Raw genomic sequence first — 27,671 nt, forward strand, 5'->3', positions numbered from 1 at the left:
GTGTTCTAATCGGTTTTGAGCGATTAATTGTTGAAAAGCTAATACATTATACATGTTAGCAAACTTTAAGCCGAGTGGAGAGCACATTGTGAGGGATATGCATGAATTGTTAGTTTTACGGGCGGGTTAATCTTGAGTAACCATTTGTGTATCTAAAGCACGTTACCGCTAAATACATTGAATATTGTAAAGAGTTTGAACTTTTGTATGACATTAGACCTTAACCTTTGTCTCGGGAATGGGATGTATATTCATTGTTTGACCCACGTGAAAGTGAAAAACAGATTTGCTTGAGGGCAAGCAAAAGACAAGTGTGGGGATGTGATACGTGGTTGAAAACCGGTGCTTGTTATTGTTTAACTTAACGTTTTTACGTAAGTTTTAGTTTCGAATAGCCTACTTTTAATCAAGAATGTGTTTTGCAGGTTTGATGGAGTTTAAGGAGCTTTTCGAGAGCTTTACGGGCCACCGGGTCGAGAACCGGAGCACCGGAATGCGGTACGGATCACACGGAAGCGGAACAAGGAAAAACTGGATATGGAGAATCAAGAACCCGTCGCCGACGGGCCCCAAGCCGTCGGCGACGCCATCGGTAAACGCCCGTAGGCACAATTTGGCCGTAACCAGTCAATTAAGGCGTCGGCGCAGGAGACCAAACCAGGACCCGTCGCCGACGGGTTGAGGGCCGTCGGCGACGACCTTTCAAATCTGGAAATGCGAATTTTGAGTTTTGGGGTTTTAAGCTCGATGGTGATTGGTGGAAACTCATTGATTTCGGGAGTTACACAAGTTTTTGAGTTTGAAACTTAGTCTTGGAGCCATTATTCACCCATCATCTCATCTCCAATCAAGACACCATCCATCCAACAACCCGAATTCTCATCCGAATCCAAACCCTAGTTCATCACCATCACAACCATTCCTCCACCTTCAATCCATTCATCACCACCAACCATTCCAAACCCTAATCATTCAACCATCCATCTTCAAGCTCCAAGATGACCCAATTCAAGTCTCGTGCATCCGTTGATCGTGCCATTTACACCATGAGCGGCTAATTCCTCGTAGGTTTCACCCCGGTGTAGGTTAATTGTAAGTCTAAGGTTTGAACAATGATTTAGTTTGGTTTTGTGACAACTTGATTTGTATTTGAATTGATTGACAATTGTCTTGCATTTGAACTATATTTGTGAATTGTCGAGTGAGTTATGAAATTTGACTTTGCGAAATAAGTTTGTGCAATTATGCCTTGTCATTCAAAAGGTTTTACTTGTCCGAAGTAACGAAGTGCATTGTAGTCCGTGTATGCGTTGATAACAATTGGCACCTAAGCTTTGATGATAGAAATCCGTTAATAACATATTCAAGTGAATTAAATCTAAAACTTGTAAGAACCCTAGGATTGCAATAACCGAACCGGGTGTGAACCTTGTTTTCTCTATCTTGTCAAAACCTTATTTACATTATTGCAATTGCTTGTTTTTAGTAGTTATAATTTATATCTTCCAATCAAACAAAAACACAAAAACATATCTTAGCAAGCTTCATAAAAGTGACATTTTCTACATTTCATTCAAAGTCCATTCGCAAACCACATACTCTTCGTGGTTCGACCCCTTGCTACCACTAGCTATTTGTTAAGGGTAATTAGGGTATATAAATATTATCTTTGACCGGAGCGCGACTCTCTGATCATTCCCCAATGAACCTCTCCCTATATATATATATATATATATATATATATATAGGTTTAGGATCCTGTACAAAGTGCTTAATTTGTAAGAAGTGTAAGAAATATTTCTGGAATGACAAGTGTCCATCCTCTTAATTAATTCAAAAGGGTAGTTTTGTAATTGTACATTTTTGTCATTTAATTCAAATTCAACATAACTGATCCAAAAATAACCGTCCATGAGATTGTTTAGGGATTTGAACGAATTTTGTAATTTTCATACGATTGTGTTATACGTATCTTTCAATCATCATTAATTATAAATACATAAAGGATTATCAAATCGATATCCCCATTCCAATTGTTTAACGTCTGCGCCTTTTTTCGATTACGGTGTTTTATATCAATTTCAATGGAGTCCAGCGATGCAGGTTAATGTGTATCATAGTGTTTTATTCTGGTGTTCTATTAAGTTGTATGGTGTTATATTCATAGAAGGTTGCTGGGGATTCCAGATAAAACACCATGACTTGAATCATGGCGTGGTGTTTTATCTGGTGACATTGTTCATGGCATAGTGTTTTAAACATCTGGAGACAAAACACCACGCCATGAACAATGTCTCCAGATAAAACACCACGGCATGAATAATGTCTCCAGATAAAACACCACACCATGAACAATGTCTCCAGATAAAACACCACGCTATAAACAATGTCTCCAGATAAAACACCACGCCATGAATAATGTCTCCTGATAAAACACCATGACTTGAATCATAGATGTTTAAAACACCGCACTATGAACAAGGTATCCAGATAAAACACCATGACTTGAATCCTAGTCATGGTGTTTTAAAATCTGGGAATGTTTTGTATTTATAAAACACTACGCCATGAACAATGTCTCCAGATAAAACACCACGCCATCAACAATGTCTCCAGTTAAAACACCATGACTTGAATCTGCGATTACGTTTTAAAAATCTGGGAATGTTTTAAAGTATGAAGAAATTCGCTGATTTTTTTTGGAGATTGATGGCGGTTACATATAATTCGCTGATTTTTAGGAGTTTGATGGGTGGTTTTGAAACGGTTACCATATTTGAAATGTTGGAAAAGTCACTATTGCCCTTCAATTTTTACATAAGGTCCTTCTAATTAAAACACAATTTACATTTTATACCCTATTGATCTCAACCATTAGATCAAATATCCAATTGGTTTAAAACACTTCTTACCCTTCTTACATTTTAGACACTTTTTACCATATCCCTACCCTATATATATATATATATATATATATATATATATATATATATATATATATATAGGGTCCGTTTCAATTAAGAACCACCGCGAGTAGTGAGAGCCATGAGAACTCCTAATTTCTGTGCTAGTTGAGTCACAATTTTTTGCACAAACGTAGATGAAAATATTATAAATGCATCGGTGAAAAAAACAAAAGAAAATGTCGAGTCGGTAGTTACGTCTGATGTAAATTTGTTACGGCGATGAAATTTTTTTTACACTTAATGTAAATTTTTGCATGCGACATTTTTTTTTGCTGAAACAAGTGATATTGTTGAGAATTTTTTTTAGAAAAACCTTTTGGAACGCTTAGTTATCATGGTTCTCATAACTTAAGGTGGTTCTCATTTTATCTTTTCTCTCTCTCTATATATACACATATAGGGTAGGGCTCAAAAGTAAACCTACTGGTTTTTGTGAACAGATTGAACCAGTCTGGACCATTAATTTTTTTTGTTTATAGATTAAAACATAAATAAAAATATATAATAGTAAAGTTTAAATGTTTTCTCTCTCCAATTATACACACATGTATGAAAAATATATGTACAATAATAGTGTGTCTTGGTTGTTGTGTATAAAAAACAAACGGTCATTATACACATGTGTACAAAAATCAATTACTCAGCTAACAACAAATATACACATGCGTATAAAAAAACAAATAGTCACTATATATGTGTATAAAACCCAAATTCTTCAGCGAACAACATACAATCACTATACACATGTGTATAAAACCCAAATTGCTCATGAACAACAATTATATACATGTGTATAAATTACAAACAGTCACTATACACCATCGACACCTTTAATTTTCTAAATTAAAAAAACTATAGCAAGATCATACTCAAATTAAAGAGAATAAAATGCTCGGTTTTATGATGTAATTGTTTAAAAAAAACTTATAAACGTATGAAAAGACTATGGTGAAGTGTGAATATTTAAACTCTTTTGAACAAAAAAAAAATAAAAAATAAAAAAGGTCAATAAGATGAATGGTCTAGATTGGTTCATTTAGTTCAAAAATAAGGGGAGGTTCACAAATAAATCTAATCCTGCAGAAAAATACATTTTTCGTGTGAAGTGTGAGAACGCATAGGAATTGATATGTAGGCATCATGTTTTGTACTTAGGCATCATGTTTTGGGTTGTTTTGGTAAGAAAAACACCAAACATAACAATTAAGACGCAATGCAATGAATTGTAGGCGTGAAATTTAAGATACACCTAAAACACACTGGTTAACACTTATTGTATGTTTGGTATGGCGTAATGAAATAGATGAGGGAATGGAATGGACGAGGTAATGGAATGGACAAAGGAATGAAATGGATCATTACATTCCATAGTCTTGTTTGGTTACCATGCAGGAAAGGAATAAATCATTACCTTGTGTTGTTTGGTAGGTAAGAAAAGAGGAATGAATTAAATCGGCGATGGGTGGTGACGGTGATCGGTGGTGGCGGTGGTCGGTGGGTGACGGTTGTTAGCGGTGGCGGTGGCGGTGGCGACGGTGATGGTCGGGGTTGGCGGCTGTCTGCGGTGGCAAGTGGCGGTGATGGTGGTGGCGATGATGGTGGGTGGTGGTGGTCGACGGTAGCGGGTGGTGGCCGCGGAGGATGGTGGTGGTGGTCGGCGGAGGGTGGCGGTAGTGGTCGGGGTGGCGCTAGTCGGTGGTTGCGGGTGGCGGCGATGGTGGTCGATGGTGGTGGCGACGACGACGGTGGGTGGTGGTGGTCGGCGTAAGTTGGTGGCGGGTGGTGACGACGGCAGGTGGTGGTGGTAGAGGGAATGGAATGGAAAAAAAACAGGGGGAGTAGATGGAATGAATTTGAGGGAATGGAATGACTTATGTAATGGGTGATTCCATTACGTTGATCAACCAAACACACTTTTTTTCATTCCCTCGCAATAGTTCATTCCATTCCACCTCTCATTCCTACACACCAAACACTACCTTAAAACACACCACTTAACGTTTTGACATGGTGTTTTAAGTTTTAAGCCTAAAATTCATTACATTGTGTCTTAAATTGTTATCTTTGATCTTTTTTTTGCCAAAACAACCCAAAACATCATGTCTAAGTCAAAAACATGATGCCTACATGTTTTTTTTTTTTGAAACAAAAATTTCATTCAAAGCACAGAGAGGCCCTCAACAGAAGGACCACTCAAAACCACCATTTACAACATATACAATGGGTATTTGACCCAGTCGTGCCAATCAATCCTACTACAATTGGATCTATATTTTAACCAAATAAAGGACATAGATTTAACCAAAGACACCACTTCTACCACCTTCGGATCAGCATTGTGGAAAACAACCTTATTACGTTCTTTCCATATCGCCCAGCACGTTACCACAAGGATCCCTCGGACTATTTTCTTACCGTTTGCAGCAACAGTAGCCGTACATTGCAGAACATCTTCAATAGAGCCGAAGCTAGCTGGATCCAAATGGCACCAGTTCCAGACCTGTCTTCATACTCCAGACGCGAACCCACAGTCAAAGAGAACATGAGAAACAGCCTCATCGACAACGTTACACATCGGACACTTCGTACTAGGCAAACCAACATTCCTTTTAACTAATTCCAGCCGCGTAGGAAGTCTGCCTTTATCAATTCTCCATGCCTACATGTTAATTCTTATGTCTTCTCACACTTCTTAGGAAAACTGTCATTTTTTGGTAAAATGAAAACTTCATTGAGCTGTGAGAACTTCTAGAACTTAGCTAGAAAGAAGAATTTTTTTTTTTCAAAAAATAAATACCAAAAATACAAAAAAAATAACTTTTCCAATATATATATATATATATATATATATATATTTATATTTACATATATAGTTTGTGTTGATTACACTCGTGTAAAAAACCTTTACAGTAAGGTGAATCCTGATATAGCAACTTTTTTACAGTGGTGTAAATGGCGTAAAACACTACTCGAATTTTTTTATAGGTGTGTCTATTACATATTAATCTACGTTTTTGCAAAAAAATGTGGCAAAACTTGCACGAGAAGTAGAAGTTCTCATAACTTAAGGGTTTCTTCTTAATCTCTATCCTCTATATATATATATATATATATATATATATATATATATATATATATAGAGAGAGAGAGAGAGGGGGGGGGTGGGAGAGAGAGAGGGGATCATCTGATGTAAATTGGTTTTTAATCGAGGTAAAACATATGTTCATATCCTTTTGGATCTATTTCTTCCGGTAACTATACCAAGTCACGGTATCTTAGCAAACCGAACTAATACGACCGAAATCCCGTAGTGTAGTGCGGGTGTATTTACAAAATCATGTGATATATAAGCTAACAATAGATGGATAGGAATACCTTAATTCATCATCGTAGAATACTACTCATACCTTCTATTATAGTTTTAAAATGTTTAATATTATAGCAAACTGAACTTAAAACCACTATTATAGTTTTAAAATGTTTAATATGTACACAGGTGAAACCCACCAAATGAATTTAAAACCAAATCAGGAAGATGATTGCAACTAACGGAGTGATGTTATTTAGGGTTTTTTCATGAGCTGTTTCCCATCCCTGGGACAATAAAAATAAAATGGCTAAAATTGGAACCTCCAAGGTTTTCTAGCACAGTCAAATGTGCAGGGGGCATTATGATTTATGAGTCACATGTCTTGTGTCTCCTTACACGTGTGATGCGTACCTTTGGCTTCATGGGACCGTATGGCTAACCCTATTTGATAAGTGGAAATATAGGAGGGGTGTTGATGAAACAATGGTTAACCAGACAGGGTTAACTCACTGGTCTCGTCAAGAAGGGTTAATCCCTTCCTCCTGAGGATCGTTGACTGGATCACCGGTGGGTTGATCTCCTGCACAAGGAAACAAACCGTGACTCGTAACAAGGAGGATAGGGTGGCGGGTGCTCCTTGTTACCACTCTCCGGCGTGAGAATCAGTAATCTGCTTGGGAAGTAAAGTATGATAGTAGTAGTAGTGAGAGAGTTGTCAAGATATATACCTCAAACCTGGTTTGGATGTTTAGCTAGTGGGGGTTTTGATAAGGGTAATGGTCACTCGCGTCGATGCTAACGCGAGATCTGGGACCATACCCCTTCAAGTCCCCCCAGTCTAGTGTTGCTGCCATATGCAAGTTGCATGTGGGAGGAGTACTGGACTATGGTGTCTAGAAGGTAGTTTGGAGTCTGGAGAAGATCCTAGACCAAGTGGATGGTCTTTGCTCTTTGTAAATCAAGTTGGAGGTCTGGAAGAGTCATTTGACGCCTCTTCCGTACCGGTGAGAATGTTTCGTCTGATGCGAAATTCTCAGCCTCGGGTTGGGTGCCACCTGTTGGTGTGTCGAACCAACCTGAGACCTTGCTGGGCGTATGCACAAACTTCGAACCAATCTCTGAGATGGTGGTTGAAGGTGTGCACAAACTTCGAACCAACCTTTGAAGTGGTGAATGAAGAAGAGAGTTTTCTGATGTCATGATTGGACATCAAATGATGATCCCTTTTGTGGGGTGTTCATGTTCTTCCAATTAGCTCTCTAGTAACCGCACGTCCTTTGCGGTTACCTCGTTGCTTGACATTGCTGGCCACGGTTGTGGGAACAACGTTCAGTACTTGCGTCATTGTTGGCCATGTTTGGTCGAACAATGTGATTCTGGATAATGGTCAAATAAACATGGTCATAGGCATGGTAATGCCCACCATTGTTTATTCTATCCATTTTACAAGTAGGGTAACAAAGTCATAAGCATACTTGTTACCGCTTGTTCGATCGCTTGTTGTTCGACAAGGGCTCGTATGATCCTTGGGGATCTCGTCCGCATCTCTTCCTTAGGCACCTTCCTTCACGCTCCAATACCGAGGAGTTTTCCTTGAAGTAGTTTCGTTCCTCGATGTGAAGTTAGTTGTGGCTCTTCCGTAGCAACCGTTTGCGGAAGCTATGGTTATGTCCGCAGCGACTCGTGAATGTCTGCGGTTTTGTCACCTCGTATTCGCTTGAAACGGGTTTGTTGCTCGGATGTGGCCCTTAAAGGATCAGGAGGCAGGGTTGCTGAAGTGCGTTCACGTATATTCCCTTCCTTCTTCTTGTTAAAGAAGTTGTTCATGCACCCTCTGTGGCTGTGAACCGGATAGGAGGGATTTGAAGCTTGAAGAGAATGAAGGCAATGCGGTTTACCTGTTTCTGAGATGCGGTTCAGTCCAAAGAACAACGCTGGTTCTGAGTATCTGACACACCTGTACGGGCTCGTGTGTGTCATTTCCGCATATTCCACGTGTGCTCGTGGGTAGTGCGGATAGGTATTATACCCCCTTACAGTATGGAGATATATATTCTTGCCTATTTTTAGGGGTATTTAAAAAAATGATATGCGGTATGGGTTATGTCACGGCCCCCGACCCACCCTGGACGGAATCGGGAGCCGCGAGCAGTCCCGTGGTACCGGTGATTATTTTGAAAATCATTGCAGCGGAAATTTCATCAGGACCGTGAGTTAGGAAAAATATCAGAGTTTAGAAACACCGGATTTTATTTATTAAATAGATGGGATAAACCCTTATTTTACAAAGGTAGCTTTTAATATAAAAACGATATTTCTTAATTTGATTTAATTAATGAAATAAGCCACTTCTTGATGCCTTCGGTGCCGGATCCAATTCTTACTCCAATATACTGTAATTACCTGAAACGCGTTTTAAAAAGGTTTTGTCAGTGGGAAATACTGAGTGAATCATTCTGTTTTCTAAAACGACCCGTTAGTTATAATTCACAGTATTAAGAGCGATTACAATGTTTCTATCAACCAATTATCAAGAATGGGTATTTGTCACTCGATTCATTTCTGTGACTGTGGTCATACCACTATTGGGTCCCGTTGCCCAAATAGTGACGGTGTACTCACACAGAGTAATAATAACTCACATAGAGTAATATTCACTCACATAGAGTGATAATAACAGTAATGTGCACAATACCCCACATACCAGCTGTAATTTGGTGATTACAAAGACTTAATCCCTGTAATTATAACCTTGAAAATAATTTGAGGTATTGTAATACTTACTCACAAACTATGAGAAAACAGTTTAAAAAGAAGAATGACTCACATAATAATCATGCAGATTCATATGGCCAAAGTTTAGTCTACAGATAAGCCTTGATATATTGCAGATTTATACAGGTAGAGCTTAGCCTATTGAGTTAGCTTTGTAACCTAGTGCACATAACTAGGTAGGTAACTTAATACAACAGTTACGTCAATTCACGAGATTAAACCTTCACAACGATTAATCAGTGCAATACTTGATAATTCAATCGGATTCACAACGAATAACAGAGCATAGTCCGAATTCGAACAGCACTCAAATATTCAAGTCGAAATCATGACGAATAATCAAAGTACAGGCTCAATTGAGCAGCACCCGGACTATCGTTGGATAGTTATAATCGATCGGACGTTGAATCGTAATAGCGATCGAGTTATTACCCTGATTGCGGCAGCACCTCGCGATTAGTGTGTGTTTGATAGTGATTTACGTCTAACTCAGTGTGTATTATGAGTTTTAACGTCGAATGAACATCTGAATTCAAGTCCCAACCCCTTCTATTTATACTGAAAATTTGTATCTCCCGCGTGTCGCGGAAGGTGACAGGGATTCTTCCGCTACTCGCCTGGGAAACCCATCTAGCCTAGGGTAGCCTTGCTGTGGGTATAGGCCTGCTGAGTCGACGTTCACCGAAACTTAGCTCCCACGTAAAAGTTATTAAGATATTACCAACTAGGGTTTATCCCCCCTGAGTTTTAGGGGCCCTGATCCTGATTCCGATTGTTATGAAAATTTTAGGGTTAGTGCAGAATTACTTGGGTGTCTTAATTATGGTTTTCTTATTAACTAATTATCGTCCTAATTAGGGATTTTAGTGTCAGTTGTTACATCCTCCCCACCTTAAGAAAAATCTCGTCCTCGAGATTTACTGGAATAGATGAGGGTATTTCCGCTTCATTTCTGATTCCAGTTCTCAAATAGATTAGGGTCCTCCCTTGGGGTCCCACTTGACTTTGACTAACACTAGGCGTTTGTGTTTTGAGAAATTTCATCCTTCGATCTTTCATCTGAAGGGGTTTCTCAACAAAGTTTAACTTTTCATTTACCTCTATATCTTGAAGAGGTACTACCAGAGATTAATCATTTCTTGAGATTGGAGACATGAAATATGTCATGTATTCTAGCTAATTCTTCTGGTAGTCGTGAACGATAGGCAACTGGTCCTATACGTTGAATTACTGGAAATAGTCCTATGTACTTTTGGACTCAGTTTTCCTTTCTTACCGAATCGTACTATTTATTTCCAAGGAGAAACTTTCAGAAGTACTTGGTCTCCGACTTGAAACTTTAATGGCTTGCAGCGATTGTCCGCATAGCTTTTCTGGCGATCTCGGGCCGTTTTTAGTCTTTTCTTGATTTGGGTTATTTTGTCAGGGGTTTCTTGTAAAATTTTAGGATCTGATAATTAACTTTCTCCTATTTTTGCTTAACAAACTGGAGTTTTGCACTTGCGTCTGTACAGTGCTTAGAACGGGACAGTTTCGATACTTTTATAGGAGAATTTAATTATGAGTAAGTGGTTATCCTACTTGAATGGTTATCACACATGCTCGCAGCATGTCTTCCAAGGTTTTGAATGATTCTTTTACTTTGTCCGTTTGTTTGGGGATGATAAGCTGTACTTAAATTTAGTCGTGTTCTCATTGCTATTTGGAAACTTGTCCAGAAATGAGAAGTGAAACGACTATCTCTGTCCGATACAATGGAGAGTGGAACTCCATGTAAGGATACTGTTGCATCTACGTACAACTTGGTTAACCTTTCCATGCTAAAGGTTTCTTTCATAGTTTAGAAGATGAGCTGATTTGGGTAAATCAATCCATGATTACTCAAATCGCATTATTACCTTTTCTGGTTTTGGGTAACTTAGTAACAAAATCTATTGTTAAGAGTTCCTATTTCCATATAGGCATTTCTAATTGTTGGAGTAATCCTGAAGGTTTCTAGTGCTCTGCCTTAACTTGTGAACAAGTAAGACACTTAGATACATGACTGGCTATGTCCATTTTTTTTATTCCTATCTACCAAAAGTTATTTCTTAAATCTTGGTATATCTTATTGTTACCTGGGTACATAGTATACCTAGATCTATGGGATTCCTTTAGAATCTTACTTCTTAATTTTCCCTGCTTAGGTACCCAATTGTTTTCTTAGGGAATCTCCAAATTCTATTACTTCCTCGTTTTAATTCTTTGGCTTGTCCTTTCATTCCTTCAGTATCGTCTTTGATTGCTGTTTCTTGAACTTTCTTTAGTTGCTCCATTAAATCTAACCGTAGATCTAATCTAAGAACATGGACTCGCTCTTGCTTTTCATGATACTTACGACTTAAAGCATCTGCAACTACATTTGCTTTTCTTTGTGATACTGGATATCACAGTTGTACTTATTTAGGATTTCCATCCATCTTCTTTGCCTTATGTTTTAGTTCGTTTTGCCCAAATACGTACCTTTAGCTTTTGTGATCTGTATCTACAGATAATGTCTCCAAATCTTGAGGGCAAAATTATAGTTCCTAATTCTCAATCATGAGTTGTAAAATTTTCCTCGTGCTTTTTCAAGTGCCTAATGGCATACGTAATTACCTTTTTGCGTTGCATCAACACACATTCTACTCCTAATTTTGAAGCATTACAATATACTTCAAAATCTTCAGTTTCTTCTGGTAATGCTAAAATTAAAGCACTTGTTAACCTTTAATTTAATATATTAAGAGCTTCTTCTTGTCTAGGTCCTCACTCAAACTTAACTATTTTACAGGTTTAGCTTAGTTAAGGGTTTAGTTATCTTAGAAAAATATTTAATAAATTGTCTATAGTATCCAGCTAAACCTAGAAAACTTCGAACTTTTATGGCTATTTGCGGAACCCTCTATTTAGTAATTGTTTCTAGTTTAGAAGGATTCACATGGATACCTTCGTGATTTTCCACATGACCTAAGAATTGCACTTCCTGTAGCCAGAATTCATACTTCGAGAATTTGGTGTACAATTTCTCTTTTCCTTAACAAAGTTAAGAGTGCATGCAAATGCTCACAATGTTCTTTTTGACTGTTGGAATAAATAAGTATGATAACTTAATTTATATATATTAAATGGTTATTATTATGGTTGGATATTGGTTAGTGCTGCCTTGTTTAAGCATAGGTGATCAGTCCATGCCTAACTAAGGCTAGGTTACTCAATATCTGCTCCTGACAATAACCAGGGTATTTAAAATATTGATATATTATCATAAACTTAAATCGGAATAGGAGGTGAATTTGTGTATCATTATCTGAGTATATGATTGTTTTAAGATTGCTTATATAGAATAAATTAATAAGGCAAATTTAATATAAATAATTTTAAATAAATAAATAATTAAATCCGAGATTAGCGCAATCTTCAGATTTTGTGGAAATGTCACCAGAGGGTGATCGTGATCAAAGAAACATTTTAGTGAAGTCGAAGGCCAAAAACATGTTATAGTTCAAGAGAATCAAAGTGCTTATTGGGATTATTTTGAATTTGAATATGATGGCTTAAAATATCATATGGGACCTGGAATTGAATACAAATTGCGAGCAATTTAACTGGGTTTGAACAAAACGAGTGGTAATAAGGAAGTTCGGACATCATTATAACAGAAACCATGGAAAATCGAGTTTTTCAAGAAATTCATTGATTTGATATTAAAGAGTCATCGCTTTGTAAAACGAGGTTTTACTATGCAAAGATCAACTATAGCGAAATGATATTTGAACTTTTGATTAAACAACAATTGGTATAATGTCCTCCTATGGTCTTCCTAATTTGAATGAACCATAAGTACAATGAACATGTGGTTTTACCAAGAAATGTAAAAATTTGCTACTATGAAAGAAATCCTCATGGTATGATGCCTATTAGAAGGAGTAGAAACACGAGAGTTAACTTACTATAGGCAGAAGTCAGAATTTCAATAATATAAAAACTTTACTTGGATTTCCGTGTGATAACTAGTGTGATGTTATTATGGAATGTCGAAATAAAATAAAATAGAGAATTTACAAAGGTATGTGATTCCTTTTTGCAGTGTGATTATGGTTAAACTGTGCACCGATGTTTGTGAAATCTCGTTATAACGTACCTTAGCGAGATTTGTGTCGTTTGTAGAATCGTGTGGCAAGAGTGTTTCTTTCTAATTAGTAGTTTTCTACTGACAGAATTAGTATTGGTGTCATCGTGTCCAATTTATATTTTTCAAAGGTCTTGCCTTGGAAAGTCGTGTGTGATATGTCGGTGGACGTATATTTTAAGTTTCATGTGTTTTCTTGTGCATTAGCACAACTTTATATGTTTCTTACTTGTGCATTGTAAATTTTTATACTGATGATATCCCATCTTTAAAGGGTTCTCTTTGTATGAGTTACGAGGTAAATGATCAAACAAAATAATGTTTGATATTGGAAAAGAGATTCCTGATAAAGAATTCTAGACACGGATGCTTGTGCTTTATTTCAATTTGTCAATCCTTATGGGTTTTTGGAATTTCCTTATAGATATACCTATCTATATAATCACATATTTCATATGCTGAAATAAACATACCATTTATCAGGTCAATGTATTTAACAGATTCATATTTCCAAGAACCACTCAGGTATTTGGTCATGATACTATTTAGGGAAATCTTGTCACCGATTTGACATATCATTTACCCCGTCTTATCCGGTTCGCGCCGGAGCGGTAATCTCAATATGTCCGGACAAGCTGGAGAGTCTGCTACTCTATACCCAGTTTTGCCGGAGAAAATTTTCTATTTCCCATAAATAGTATCTTTTCAAAAAGTGCCTCTTTTATTAGGGCTTTTATCCAGAATCCAGGAAATTTGTATTCCCATAACATATCTTATTCTAGACCAAATAATATCAATAAGCAGGAATAAATAGCAATTAAGTGCTATTGCCTGCTAACCGTCATACCAGTATCCATTATACTTATATAAGTAATTTACCTTAAAATTTATTTTAAGGCAAAATTCTTAAATTCAAGTCTAAATACCATCCAGAGTGCCATCAGATAATATTAAGTTTCTAATTCTCCGTTTCACTTTAGGTATTATTATAATACCTAATTGTGTAAACCAGTGGCTTAGCTTATACTAAGGCATCTTTTCTTATGTTCAAGTCTAACTGCTATCAGCTGTGCTACCATTTAATAGAAATCTCCTAACTCTTTTTATTTAAGCTTAAGTATTATTATCACAACACTTATAGGCTTAAAGCAGTGGCTTAGCTCTGATACCACCTTCTGTCACGGCCCCCGACCCACCCTGGACGGAATCGGGAGCCGCGAGCAGTCCCGTGGTACCGGTGATTATTTTGAAAATCATTGCAGCGGAAATTTCATCAGGACCGTGAGTTAGGAAAAATATCAGAGTTTAGAAACACCGGATTTTATTTATTAAATTAGATGGGATAAACCCATATTTTACAAAGGTAGCTTTTAATATAAAAACGATATTTCTTAATTTGATTTAATTAATGAAATAAGCCACTTCTTGATGCCTTCGGTGCCGGATCCAATTCTTACTCCAATATACTGTAATTACCTGAAACGCGTTTTAAAAAGGTTTTGTCAGTGGGAAATACTGAGTGAATCATTCTGTTTTCTAAAACGACCCGTTAGTTATAATTCACAGTATTAAGAGCGATTACAATGTTTCTATCAACCAATTATCAAGAATGGGTATTTGTCACTCGATTCATTTCTGTGACTGTGGTCATACCACTATTGGGTCCCGTTGCCCAAATAGTGACGGTGTACTCACACAGAGTAATAATAACTCACATAGAGTAATATTCACTCACATAGAGTGATAATAACAGTAATGTGCACAATACCCCACATACCAGCTGTAATTTGGTGATTACAAAGACTTAATCCCTGTAATTATAACCTTGAAAATAATTTGAGGTATTGTAATACTTACTCACAAACTGTGAGAAAACAGTTTAAAAAGAAGAATGACTCACATAATAATCATGCAGATTCATATGGCCAAAGTTTAGTCTACAGATAAGCCTTGATATATTGCAGATTTATACAGGTAGAGCTTAGCCTATTGAGTTAGCTTTGTAACCTAGTGCACACAACTAGGTAGGTAACTTAATACAGCAGTTACGTCAATTCATGAGATTAAACCTTCACAACGATTAATCAGTGCAATACTTGATAATTCAATCGGATTCACAACGAATAACAGAGCATAGTCCGAATTCGAACAGCACTCAAATATTCAAGTCGAAATCATGACGAATAATCAAAGTACAGGCTCAATTGAGCAGCACCCGGACTATCGTTGGATAGTTATAATCGATCGGACGTTGAATCGTAATAGTGATCGAGTTATTACCCTGATTGTGGCAGCACCTCGCGATTAGTGTGTGTTTGATAGTGATTTACGTCTAACTCAGTGTGTATTATGAGTTTTAACGTCGAATGAACATCTGAATTCAAGTCCCAACCCCTTCTATTTATACTGAAAATTTGTATCTCCCGCGTGTCGCGGAAGGTGACAGGGATTCTTCCGCTACTCGCCTGGGAAACCCATCTAGCCTAGGGTAGCCTTGCTGTGGGTATAGGCCTGCTGAGTCGACGTTCACCGAAACTTAGCTCCCACGTAAAAGTTATTAAGATATTACCAACTAGGGTTTCTCCCCCCTGAGTTTTAGGGGCCCTGATCCTGATTCCGATTGTTATGAAAATTTTAGGGTTAGTGCAGAATTACTTGGGTGTCTTAATTATGGTTTTCTTATTAACTAATTATCGTCCTAATTAGGGATTTTAGTGTCAGTTGTTACAGGTTATGGTGCGGTATACCAGAGAAACCGCATGCCGCTTATAATTGGATAATGTAGTCGCTTTTTGTTGCATACGTGGCTGATCTCACGTGTGGGTGGGTGGAAGTTGGTGAGATCATTCTGGCATGTGCTGAAATGAAAGGACATTTGCACTGCCCAAGGCCATAAATGCACTGTAGCAAGGAGTGTAAAGGTCTCTCTTGTCAGGCGCGTGGGTGGCCACGCGCGCGTGATAACCGTCAGCGGAAACGGCGCTTGACACGTGGTGTCGCGTAATTCTTTCTTTTTGAACGTGATGATTCGTTTTCTCCCTCCGCATTAATTGCGATGGGTATATAAGGGGAAACCGTTCGTGGTTTCCCCTCACTTGTTCGAAATTTCAAAAATTTGCCGGTGAGAGAAAAGAAGTTACTTTGTCTTCTCCGATCAATTGTTTGAAGTTTCCGGTGAGGTTTTCTGAGTTTGTAGTGTTCATCTTCTTTATTCCTGATGGCTGAACCGTCGAATCCACACAATGTTGAGGGTGAGAACCCTGAACAGCCGGTAGTAGCGGCTGATGAAGACGAAGATGATGACGTTGTTGCTCCCGGTGGTGGGTTACCGGTGTTGAAGTGGTCAAAGGGTGGTTTTAAAAACCTGATGACCACCGTTCATATGGCCGACTAGTGGGAGGCTACTTACCCACAAGAGGGGGATACCGGTGCCGATGCTCCGGCCGGTTATATTACTTTGTGGGCAGATTTTTTCACCGAAGGTAACCTTCGGTTGCCGGTGACGGTGTTTGTTGCGGAGGTGTTGGAGTACTATCATCTCCATATCTCCCAACTTAGTCCATTTGGGATGTTCCGAATCAGGAACTTTGAGTATACCTTCCGTGCCCATGGCTTGCCCATTACTGTTGAAAATTTCCGGCGATTTTACCAGTTGACGGTGAACACCGGTTTTTTCTCTTTTACTCAACGTAATGGTAGTTTGAAGTTGATGACACCTCCGAAGGGTGTGACCCATTGGAAGATGAAGTTCTTCTATGTTAAAGCCTGTGCGGTATATGCCAATATGACTTTCCGGGATGTCAATATTGGTGTTACTGATGAGGACATTCATGTTGCCACCGCGAAGACTATGGACTGGTTCTCTAGGCTGCGGCCTATTGAACTCAAGAAGTTAGACAACAACCAGCTGTGGGTGTTGCGGATGATGCTTACTAGGCCGGACAGGAAGGCAAGACCCGTTCTTCGGGAAAAGAGTGGTGGTAAGCCTGTTACTCTTAATTGTTTTTCTTGCTTCGTTATCCTTGTAGTAATATGCATGCATGTGTTGTATCAGCGGATGCGGTTGGCTTGTGGAGGATGTTTGAGCCCGATTTCAAGGGCCAAGTTGATCTGATTCCGGTTGAGTTACGGGAAGGTTTCAATCTAGAAATTGTTGGTAACTTCCGTGTACCCAAACGTGATGTGTTGAGGGCACCCATGCCAGAAGGCGAAAAAGGTATTTTCCAAGTTTTACTTGTTTTCCAAGTTTACCCTCGTAATTTGTTTGCTTGATTTCTCCCATGCAGCTATCCTTGCGGACTTGGGGAAGTTTGAATAGCGCATCCCCAAGAAGCATGTGGAGAAGAAGCAGGTGAAGAAAACCGCGCAGGGTCGTGGGAAGGATAAAGCTGAGGGCTCGGTTGTCCCTCCTCCGGTGTCTCAGGCCGCAGGTACCTATCGATCTTGTTATGGCAGATATACCGATTACGTGGTAGTATCTGATACCCTTGAGGGTTTGGGTGTTCTAGGTAGTGCGGCTGCGAGTGGAACCGTTGCGGGTTCTGATGTCTGTCGTTAGTGACATGCAAAAACCTATTTAAACTATTAGTATAGAATAAGCAGGGTATCGAACCAAGGGAGGACTGTGGAAAATGTCTTAATGAAAAGGACTGATTAAATATTACTGAATGAGAAAATCGGTTTGTTTGATTGTGAGAAATAGCTAAATTAAGGAATAAAAATTTGTGTTTTAAATCAATGAGAGAGAAGATGGTTCCTCCAGATTTCAGGTTTTGCAGTTAACTTCAACTATGTGTTTAATCGTTACCTACATAGACATAGGTATTAATTTCGATTAATTAATTGTGATAACCAACGACTAAGTACTCCGGTCAATACATAACGGGAGGTTATCGAATGATTATCAATTACAATTTACAAACCCTAACCCCATGTCAAATATATCACAATTACTAGAACTCTCGGGAACTGAATGCTTAGAAATTAAGGTTTAAATAAACGTAACTGTTTACAATCAAGAAATCAAATCAATGGTGAAAAGCATCGAATGCTTAGATCACCAAGTAAAACGATTGTATCAACACATAATATTAATTAACTTACAAAAACCCTCCATCCGGAGGAAACCATAAAAAGTTTAGCCGCTCATCTCGCACGAAGAATCTTCAAAAGCTTGAATTGATGAAGAAATCATGGTTGATTCGATGATCGGATGAAGATTCTTGATGGAATTGGGTGAAAGAAGCCTTGAAAATTGAGTCTTGGAGTGCCCTTGATCGATTGTGTATGAATGATAATGAATACCCACATCACAAACCCTAATATATACCATATAACCTTATTTGCGTCTTTTTTTCGTAACCCCAACCATAGGCTACGGTTTGGGAACCGTAGCTTACAATTTCAGAATTCTGACCAACATCAGCACCCAACCGTAGCTTACGGTTGGTGAACCGTAGCTTACAGTTTCAGCAGATTCTTCCAAAATTGTTTTCTTCATAACTTCTTCGTTTTAGCTCCGTTTTACGCACCGTTTTCGCCCACGTCTTCGTAATTCAACCCTCTATCATGCCATCTTCTAATATCTTCATTTTCAATCCATTAACATTCCCCAAAACTCATCCAATCTTCGTATTTAACCTGCAAAACATCATTTTCTCATAGTTATCCAATTCCACACATATAAACAACCAAATATGAATAAGATTAGACATTAAACACATATAAATCACATTCCTAAACCCATCCATCATATCCCCACACTTACCTTTGCTTGTCCTCAAGCAAACCAACTAGAAGTAGTCACCACAGCAACAATACCTCTAAACTCCTTAACCGGTTCAACCTGTTCAGTCCCAAGTCATACCCATCCCATAGACTGACACAATCGAGATTGACAGTCTGACAAGTAAATGATGCAATTTCAAAACTTAAGACTTGTCTATCTAAAACTAACATGTTTACAATTAGACACATGCTACACACCCCTCACAATGTACTCTCCTCTCGGGTTAACATCTGGACTAGCGTGTAATGTGCTAGTATATAAACACTCAATAAGCAAACATGAAATCCTGCAATCATAGGCTTGTATGACAATCACACCTCCACTGTATCATCTAACTTGGCACATATCAAAAGGACTTTCGGGTTTTGGGCTTAGGGTAAAGGTAGGAAAATATTTTTAGGTTCTTTTTCTTTTCTAGTTGGCTCACAAACAACAACCAAACCGTGAAACTTTATTCAAACACAGCTTATACTATTGGGTTGGTTTCTACCCAAGAACATAAACGACATTCACAATATTTCTATTTTTGTTTTTTTTTCTTTTTCATTTCCCACATATTTTTCTATTTTCCTTTTTCTTCATTTTTTTTTCTTTTTTTTCATAGCAATATTATCACGGTTGGGTTTTCACAATAAACAGTGGGTAAACAAACGAAAGGTAATTAGGCTCAACAGGGCTACTAAGGGAAATTTGGTGAATAACACAAACGAAACACAAACACAAACGGTGTAACGGGAAATCCTAATGCCTTTATCATCTATGTGCACATGTCAAATCCACAGTCTCAGCATGCATCGAATCATACAAGTTCTAACACAGAATAACACGTAGCCTGCACTCAACAAATGAATTCATAATATAATGTATCCTATCCATCTACAGGCTCAAGATCTCACCAAGAAAAGGTAAAAAGGTTGACGACATGTAGCATATGAAATTAAAACATGTTACCCCTAGTAGACATCTCTTTTCAACTCATTTCCTAAAAAACACTTGTCAAACCTACTCTCATGAAACTTAAAGGGACAACCATGACAAGGGACTACTCTAGTCTACTACCGGTAAGAAGCCTATTAGTGATTGAAACTTTAGGTTTTCGTATCCAATTAGCTTGTTCAAGGCGATGAAAAATTTGAAAATTGGTAAAAATTTTCAATTTTTTTTTTCATTTTCATCGATTTCAACCACTTTCAATCGCTTCAAAGCTTTATCCACGAATCCCTTCCCGGGCTCCTACATCCCCACACTTGGGATACATTGTCCCCAATGTATGGTGCTTTTAAAATATAGCCCGGGAAAACAAACCAACTATCCTAAACGGCTAACTCTAAAAACAAATAACTAAACACACTCCCATAACACACTAAAGTTTTAACACCACCAAAAACAAAAACAAAAACAAACCGAAACAGGATAGCGAAACACATGCACCTGATCAGAAACAAGTGAGTGTCTGTAGCGGTGTAACTGTTGCGATCAAGACGGGAAAATACGCATTCAATATAGGATTTTATGATGTCTCATCGGGGATGTTGCAAAACATCCCCACACTTGAATCATTGCCTCCGCAAAGATAAATGCGTAGAAACCTGTCAAAACACAACACACCAAACGAACCAAAACGAAATACAATACTCTACATCCTCGGGCTGCCTCCCGAGAGCGCTAAGTTTTAGGTGTTCAGCCAGACCGTACCTGATGTACTCAGGGTGGTTCAGCAGCACGTTTTCCCTCGCATGTCTCTCCGTACATATCCATCCATTTTTTAGGGAGGGTCACAGTTTCACTTCGGTTGGGGTTAACTACAGTTTCATTACCCCATCTAGACCCACCATCAGGTGGTTTTCCTCCGCCAAATGGCCTTCTCACACTTGACTTCTTCACCCGATATCCACTCGCCTCTAACCTGTCCTTTGTCACACTTGAATCATGTTCATTAGTAGCAACTGTGTGACAAGCATCATTAACAGGATCGTAAGAAATAGTTTTTAAAAACACATTAAAGTACAACTTACGATTCTTATAGCTCATGGTGACCATTCCGCTTCGACAATCAATTTGGGCATTCGTGGTATATAGGAATGGGCGACCCAAAACTACCTGTGGCTGCTCGTATGTAAGCTGGCGCGGGTGCATAATCAACCACCATAAAGTCGACCGAGTAGTAGAACTCGCCGAGCTGAATTACCACATCCTTTACTACCCCTCGAGGTTGCTTCAAACTTGCATCCGCAAACATGGCCATACTATCACAAGCTTGTAGGGGACCAAAATCATACTGGTCGTATAAGCTACCGGGTAATACGCTCACTCCTGCTCCATAATCCAGCAATGCTTTGTGGATTTTGAACTTTCCAACTCTGATGGGAACAACCGGTTCCCCCAAATCAATCCCGCTTCCTTCCGCAGCTGCTTCACTTGAACCTGCAATAACCTGAGAAGCATACAAATCATTATCATAACAGTTACTTTTAGGAACAGGATTTACCCCACTGATCAGTGTGTTCTTTGTATTCTTGGGGTTTGTCTGAGTGTCACTTGGCAGCTTCCCTTGTTGCTGTTTCAATGTTGCTACATCACTAGCCAGCTGCTCCATCTGTGTGGTCAATGATTGAATGGCCTTATCTCGCATCTCCTCATTTTGAGCACGATTTTGCAATTCAAGCCTTTGGTTTTGTAATTCAAGTTGAATTGCCTTCAACATCTCTACCATCTCGCTATTCACCTGACCATTACCTTGCTGGTAGTTCCTTTGATAACCGACGTTATTTTCCCCTTGATAGTTATTTTGATTTCGGGGCTGGTAATACTGATTGTTGCCTTGGGAACCTGAATACCTGTTCCCACTGCCTTGCAGCATATTCACATCATCCTGCTTCCCAATTATATTAGGGCACTGATCAGCGATGTGCCCTATATCCCCACAATGACCGCACAACGGGTATTGTCCACTAAAATCTGGTGGATTGTCCACCGCTCTCACTACCGATTGTCGTGTACTTCTAGAGGATTGAGCCTTGCGTTTTGACGCCCTTGCGTTTCTTTCCAAATATTCCCAATCATCTTCTTCGTAGTTCATTCCAAAAGTACCATTGGATATTGAATTTACATCCCTGGCATCTTCATCTGTTAGGCCTTCGTGGAATGTATTAATAAGCTCCCATAAATATATCTCATGATGTGGACAGTTCTTGAGCATCATTTTGAAACGATTGAACGCTTCATGAAATAACTCACCGGGCTGTTGTCGAAACGCTCGAATATTTTTCCTTGCATTGTTAGTACGCAAATGAGTATAGAACTCATCTAAAAATTGCTGCTGCATTTCGCCCCAGGTGAATATTGAAGCTGACGGTAGCGAATGAAACCACTGTTGCGCTTTGTCTTCAAGTGTGAATTGGAAAAGTACCAATTTCACATCATCAACTGAAAAACCTTGGCTGCTGATTGTGTTGCAACGTGCACCATATGCAGCAATGTGTAGATATGGTTCTTCATGTGCGTGACCATGAAACTTAGGCAGACTGGATATTGATTGCGTTCGTACTTCGAATGACCGCCCTCCTTGTAATTGCGGGATCACAACCGGTGATGGGTTGTTAACTATAGCAGGCCTGAAGTGGCTCTCTATACCTCGAACTGGACCTTGATTATTTCGACGTGGAATTCCTTCTGGTAAAATCACTGGTCGGTGTAAGTTTCGTGGCAGCGGTCTTGCCTGACCCTGCATCTGAGGTGCCGGCGGTGGTAATGGAATGTCCACTACCGGCCTTCTCGGAGCAAGCTGCTGATTGAGTGGGTCAGGTTGATGATATTGTTGTGGAATTTGTTGTATAGGCGTTGGTTGCACATATTGTTCATACCCTACGTTCCCTTGATTGACTCTCTCGGCCGCACCCAATCCGACTGTTTGCCTCTCATAGCTACCCGTGTTGACCACTTTTCTCTCGTTCTGACCCATGTAGTTATCATATTCCTCATAGCCATCATCAAAATCACCTGAGTTATTTCCTTGATCATAGATGGTTAATCTATAAAGATTTGGCATTGGCTGACTTTGCTGTGAAATAACCGGTCGAGTGGCTTGCTGAATTGATGTTGCATTAGGTGCTTGAGTTTGAATCGGTGATGGAGTGTCATCAGGAATGATTCTAACGTAAGGAGACGACTGCTATAAATTGATAGTCTGGGTTGTAGTTGGGTGTTGAAGAGATGTTGTTTGGGTGGAAGTTGGTTGATTGTTATCAAAGTTTGGGAAAAAGGTTGAGAAAGATGGTACTGGAGATGTAGAAGTAGGTTGTGTAGATTGTGGTGGTGGTGGTGGTGGTATGGTAGTGTTTGGTGAAGGTTGGGTAGGTGTTGGCGAGAATTGTTGCGGTTGTGAAGTTTCGGGTTGTTTCTCCGGTGTTGCTAAGTTATCCATTGTCTTGAGTGTTGATGTTGGTGATTGAAGAATCTTGTTCTCACGATGTAGTACTCTCTTTGTATGCTTTACTGTTCTCTCGATCTCTGGGTCGAACACTAATGGTGATGACTTCCCGGAATTCCGAGTATGATGCATACACTTCCTAGATCACCTTCACAAACAAAAACAAGAAAACCTCGCGTAAATCCGAACAAAACAGAACAAACTAAAAAGACACTATTTTTAGATTTTTGTATATTTAACTAAACTAACTTAACACTAAGCACTTTGCGCACGCCTCCCCGGCAGCGGCGCCATTTTGATGTCTGTCGTTAGTGACATGCAAAAACCTATTTAAACTATTAGTATAGAATAAGCAGGGTATCGAACCAAGGGAGGACTGTGGAAAATGTCTTAATGAAAAGGACTGATTAAATATTACTGAATGAGAAAATCGGTTTGTTTGATTGTGAGAAATAGCTAAATTAAGGAATAAAAATTTGTGTTTTAAATCAATGAGAGAGAAAATGGTTCCTCCAGATTTCAGGTTTTGCAATTAACTTCAACTATGTGTTTAATCGTTACCTACATAGACATAGGTATTAATTTCGATTAATTAATTGTGATAACCAACGACTAAGTACTCCGGTCAATACATAACGGGAGGTTATCGAATGATTATCAATTACAATTTACAAACCCTAACCCCATGTCAAATATATCCCAATTACTAGAACTCTCGGGAACTGAATGCTTAGAAATTAAGGTTTAAATAAACGTAACTGTTTACAATCAAGAAATCAAATCAATGGTGAAAAGCATCGAATGCTTAGATCACCAAGTAAAACGATTGTATCAACACATAATATTAATTAACTTACAAAAACCCTCCATCCGGAGGAAACCATAAAAAGTTTAGCCGCTCATCTCGCACGAAGAATCTTCAAAAGCTTGAATTGATGAAGAAATCATGGTTGATTCGATGATCGGATGAAGATTCTTGATGGAATTGGGTGAAAGAAGCCTTGAAAATTGAGTCTTGGAGTGCCCTTGATCGATTGTGTATGAATGATAATGAATACCCACATCACAAACCCTAATATATACCATATAACCTTATTTGCGTCTTTTTTTCGTAACCCCAACCGTAGGCTTCGGTTTGGGAACCGTAGCTTACAATTTCAGAATTCTGACCAACATCAGCACCCAACCGTAGCTTACGGTTGGTGAACTGTAGCTTACAGTTTCAGCAGATTCTTCCAAAATTGTTTTCTTCATAACTTCTTCGTTTTAGCTCCGTTTTACGCACCGTTTTCGCCCACGTCTTCGTAATTCAACCCTCTATCATGCCATCTTCTAATATCTTCATTTTCAATCCATTAACATTCCCCAAAACTCATCCAATCTTCGTATTTAACCTGCAAAACATCATTTTCTCATAGTTATCCAATTCCACACATATAAACAACCAAATATGAATAAGATTAGACATTAAACACATATAAATCACATTCCTAAACCCATCCATTAGGTTCCCCCGTTGTTGGTAAGAAGAGAGAACCAGAGCAAAAGGCTGCTGGTGGTGGTGAATTGAAGCGTCGGAAGTTGCAGTCTAAAAGGACTGCTCCGGCGCAAAAGAAACCTGCGGTTGCTGTTGGTAAGTATATAACTGTTGCAAGTGTTTTGTAAACACAACTTGTTTATTGATAGTTATTGCCTTGTTTATATCGTAGAAATCGAAGATGCAGGATATTCTCTCTTTGATGCTCCTTTTTCTCCCTCGCATACCACAGATGCGGGTGTGGGGGTACCCAAGGAGCCTGCGGCACCTTCTGTCAAGGTGGTTCCTGATCCCCCCGTACAGGTAGAGGAAACGGTGGAGAAGACTGCTACCCAGATTTTTGATACTGTGGATTCCTCCAACAACCTGATCAGCCTAACTGATGACGATGGGTTGGACTTGAGGTTTTCGGGCGCTGGGAGGCAGAAGTCGGATGCTGAGCCGCGGAAATCTCCAACTGCGGAGAAGGTTTCTGGTTCTACATCCGGGGGTGCGGGTTATGAAGGACCTCCGATTCAGCCTGGAGAGTCTGAATTGGAGTACTATTACCGCACCTACACACAGGATCGAAGTACAGCTTATCATCGACCCCCCTGGACTGTTATGCAGGGGGATGATATTTCGAACGATCCTTCCGCGTGCAGGGAGATTCTGGGTGGTCTGGGCACCCCATTTGAAACTGAACGTGCCCGCGCCGCACCCCGTGAGTTGCGCATAAACCAACTTTCTACCATGCTAGTAGGAAGTTCCATAGTGGCGAACGCCATTTTGGAAGATTACAAGGTGTTAGGCCGTAGGGAGGAGGAAGCTGCTCGCTTGCGGGCCGAAGCAGAAGAGTTGGTCAAGGCTGCTCGTGCGGGTGCGGAGCAGCTTGAGAGGGATAGGGCTGCTTTTGAGAAGCAGAAACAGACGGCAGAGTGGGCTGCAACTGCTGAGTTAAAACAGGTTCGTACTCTTGCCAAGTTACTTTCTGAAGAGCGCAAGAGTTGGCAAGAAACTCTTTCTAGTGAGCGTAAGTCGTGGAAAGAATCTTGGGCCAAGGTGAACGAATCACTGTTTCGTGTTCGTCAGGAGTTGACGAATGCCAAAGCAGCGAACGCTGTTTTGGGCAAGGAGCAGGTTGCGGCTGAGGTGATTGCGGTTAAAGTACAGCAGGCGGAGGCCTGGGCTGTAAAGGCGCTTGAAGAGGCCAAGGAAGCGGGGGCTCGTGCTGCAAAGGCCCTTGAGGAGGCCAAAGAGAGTGAGAGTCGCTCTTCTAAGGCTCTTGAGGTGGCGAATGCTGAGCGCACCCGTTTGGATCAAGTTGTTGCCAGCCTTCAGGTATGATTCGTTATTTCCTGTTGTATTTCTCTTTCCGCCTTTTGAGAATGTTTACTGACTTTGTAAACTGTTGATTGCTCTTTAAAAGGCTGAAGTTCAGACCCGGGAGGTCGCGGTTACCGACCACACGGACCGCGTTAGTGTTGCGGAAGAGCGGGCTAATGTTGCCGTTGAAGCCAGAGATGCTCTGACTTCTTCGCTCCAACAACTGGAGGCTGATCGTGAGTGGATGCGGAGTCAAGGCATTGCACATGTAAGTATTTTGTGACTTTGTATCAAAGGTTGACCATATGATGACCTTATTATCCTTTTGTTGCAGATTGTTCAGGCCATCATGGATGCTCCTGAAACCGCAACTGGTTTGGACTTAGTCAAGGAACGTGCCCGCGATGCCGGTTTTAAAGCTGGTTACAGCCGCTGTATCGGTCATATAAACGTCATGTCTGAAGGCGGTTTCACTGAAGAGCGATCCGGGTTTCGTGATGTGGACACCGAAGCGCGCCTTAATGCGGTTGTTGCCTCCTTTTATGATACGTCCCTCTCTTGCGTGGAGAAGTTGGACGAATGTTTAGAGGCTGCGGATTACGTTAACCGGTTGCGGATGTTGTATGCCGATGGAGAAGAGGAAAATCCCGCTGGTGGCGGCCAAGATGGCGCGGGTACCAGTGGTACAAAATAGGGTTTAGGTTGGCTAGTGTGCCCCCTTTTTTGTTTTCCTTTTGTAAATGTTGGAAACTCTATGTAAATTCATTAAGCATCGCGTGGGTGCTTGAATTTTTTGAATATAAAGTTTGCTGTTCAATGTGTATAAGTTTTTTAATTTCTTGCATGTTTGAACGTGTATATGCGGGACTCTACCCATTGTGAATGGGGTCAAGTATACTCCATACCTTTGTCGTATGAGTATGCGTCAATTCCGTTATTTACCCCGTTAGAGTTTCAGAACTGAGTAAGTTTTGTAAAAACTTGTATATCCGGGACTTTACCCATTTGTGAATGGGGTCAAGTATACTCCATACCTTTGTCGTATGAGTACGCGTCAATTCCATTGTTTACCTTTTTAGGGTTTAGGAATTGTGTAAGATTTGTAAAAACTTGTCTATCCGGTCGGATAGATACTTAATATTCTGCCTTTTGCTGGCCTATTACAATATTTGTGTGTGGTTGGCACTTTGTGTGGGTATCGCGAATGAAGATTTTGCCAATCTGTTTTTGCGGATACCGCAAAGTGGAACACGCATTTGTAATAGTAGTAACAAACAATATTGCATTGAATTGCTCGTTTATTTAAGTGCAAATGGCCTGCGGCCCGATAGGTTACATGGAAATGAAAAAACATGGCTTACATGTAACAGCGTCTAAGCTGTTGTGCATTCCATGTACGTGCGATAGGTTC

Source organism: Helianthus annuus, chromosome 14, assembly GCF_002127325.2.
Source record: "Helianthus annuus cultivar XRQ/B chromosome 14, HanXRQr2.0-SUNRISE, whole genome shotgun sequence".
Taxonomy (NCBI): Eukaryota; Viridiplantae; Streptophyta; class Magnoliopsida; order Asterales; family Asteraceae; genus Helianthus; species Helianthus annuus.